Below are 2,702 nucleotides of genomic sequence, written 5' to 3'. Positions count from 1 at the left end.
CCAGCCACCATCTTGGTTGGGTTAATTTTCATATAGTCACTCTGACTGGCTGGTGGGCATGGCTTGGGGCATAGTGGTGGTGTGGTCAATTTGCATGTTTCTCTTTTATTAGATTAGATTATAAAGTTATATATAATAGCTATGAACAGATAGAGAAACACATTCTGTTTGGGGGTTTAGAGCAACTTTTTTAGGGAACTGACATTGGGATTGGGCTTTATGGATGAGTATACCAAAGATTGCGCTAGGTGTTTTAGGGGAGTAACTATTATTCAGAATAATTTTGGTTGCAAAACACAGAAAATCCAACTTAAACTGATTGAAATAAACCAGGACCTTATTGGCTCACATAATTGGAAAGTCTTGAGGAGGGATTTTAATCATGGTTCAGTCATGACTACTCCTTTTATCTGTGATTCTCTTGACTACCCTCCTCTGTATGTTGGCCTTGTCTTTGATTTGGTTTCCCTCAGGGAGCAGTGGCAACTGAGACTTGATGCTTCTTTTTTATATCCAGTGAGACAGAGAACACTGTTTCTCACACCATAACATAAGAGTGAACCTTAGTGATTCAGGATAAGTAACATTTAGGGTTAAATTATAGGAAGCATGGGAGGTCTCTTGATAATTAGTTCAAAAGCAGTTGAAAAGTTCAAATAGCTTAAAGGCAGTCCCAATTTCATCATATGCCTCATATTTGTAAAATATGCTTCTTATGTGTATGTGTTGATTTAGAGATAAAATTCTGGACTTCCAGAATGGTAACACTACTTTCACAACACAAAGGCATTCACTGTCATATCAAGGCATTCTTCACAGTTACATATGAAAGGAAGACAGTGGATAAAGCTAATTATAAGAAGTTAGTTGCAAATGGTTTAAGAGCACAGTCTATAATATCTGCCATATCTAGGGTTTTTTTTAACTGGTACACATGTTCACACTTATATTTCAAGTTTGGAAATGCATATTTGCAAGAAGCAATATAAAATATCCATGAAGTAATGCATAATCTCTGAAAATTATGAAAACATCCCTGTTATCAATACATTTCTAAATACAAAACTGACTACTGTATTGTTACTTCTGTGTAACGAGAGAAGTTCATTTTCAAAACATAAAATTCAGACTGTATGTGTGAATGGTATGAATGACAGTCTTTTTTTTTTTTAAATTTCTTAGGCGGTTGGGATCCTTAAGCATGCAAAACCTCAGAGAAGTAGTGTCCACAAAGGAACCAGGGTTGTCTTATGGCAGCTAGTTATTCCAGAGCTGGGAATGCCTCTGGGTCATCTACATCAGGAGCAGAAGCACTTGACTTGTCAGTCCAGCACACCCACGGCCACCTTGTCCTCCCTTGCCATCATGCCCTGGGCAGCCAAGGTCTCCAAAATTGATCTCCAGCTGAGACATTATATCATTTTCTGGATTTCTGAAATGATGGTCCATAACTGAATCTTCAGCGTAAGCCTCTTTACCCTTTGACTTATGAAGAACAAATCCCTTCTTCCACTGACTATTAGTACCTTCATTTGGTTTTTGGATATTAAATTCTACTTTTGCCTGGTCCTTATTTTGAATAGCCTTCCACTCATCCAAAGTCATTTCTTTTGGACCCTCTTCCTTTACTTCTTCAGCTTTGTTTTCCTTATTTTCAGTGTTTGCAACTGGATGTTCTTTAACTTCAGGTATTTCCTCGGTCACATTTGGTTGCTCCAACTCAGTTAATTCATCTTTGACAGTTCCCCAGTTGTGAGATCCGCTACCTCCATGTTTGTCCTCGTGCTTCAGGCCACTGTAATGTGAGAAAGATCTATCACTTACACTATGCCTATTAAATTCACGTTTGCCACGAGAATCAAATCCATCTCCTGGGCCCATTCCATGTCCACCTTGTCCTCGATCTCTTCCAAGACCACCACGGCCTCGGATAGGCCGGTCAACAATAGGTCTATCAACTTAAAATTCTCCTCCTTCACCTTTTTCTTCAAGTGACTTTTCAAATCATCCTTCATGAGGTGGTCGCCATTGTGGTCTCCTATCAATTATTTTTCCCTTCACCCTGAAGTTGTTGATCCCGTTTTCTTCCAACACATGTTATTCCTTCTTTCTTAAGCACCACAGGCATGGCTGCATCTCCTCTTTCTTGTCAGCCATGCCTACATTGGAAGGCAATGGGTTCTTGTGTTCTTTCTGGGACTCTTTACACAGCTGTTTGCCTGCTGCATTGGAGTTGGTCTGGGCTGTGGCTGAGTTGTGCTCCTGGCCCCAGGGCCCCCAAAACAGCCCCCCGTCCCCCTACCCCCATCGGCTTCTTTGTTCTTGTTCTCTGCTGCTTTCAATGCCTCGAAGGGTTTGATTTGTCATCAAATAACTGGTTGAATGGGTTGGTGACCATGCAGCAGCCGAAGCTTTCCTGTAAATGCCCAGGCATGATGGTGACTCCGCGGTGCATTCCTCCAGCGCATTGCAGTGGGCCATGCTGAGCCAAGAGCGCCTGCTTCAGCTCTTCCCACAAGATTCACATCTAGGTTCTTACCTCTGCTTTGCCATCACTTAGCTGGATACCTTGAAGCTTTGGTTTCTTTATCCATAAAAGGGAAACAATATTAAGACCTACCCCATGAGGTCTGAGGACTGTCTGAGATAATTCATATAATGCATATAGCAAAGATTCCCAAAGTTTCTTAGTTTGCTGTGCC

General features: G+C 41.2%; 1 pseudogene; it reads right to left on the bottom strand.

Annotated features, from left to right (window-relative positions):
• Positions 1–1,159: 1,159 nt before the first annotated feature.
• LOC132225094 (SERPINE1 mRNA-binding protein 1-like) lies at positions 1,160–2,434 on the bottom strand (annotated as a pseudogene).
• Between the last annotated feature and the right edge of the window lie 268 nt (positions 2,435–2,702).

The sequence above is a fragment of the Myotis daubentonii genome, chromosome X (genome assembly GCF_963259705.1).
Source record: "Myotis daubentonii chromosome X, mMyoDau2.1, whole genome shotgun sequence".
Lineage (NCBI taxonomy): Eukaryota > Metazoa > Chordata > Mammalia > Chiroptera > Vespertilionidae > Myotis > Myotis daubentonii.
Note: the sequence above shows the minus strand (reverse complement) of the source record. Positions and strands in the feature narration are given on the sequence as shown.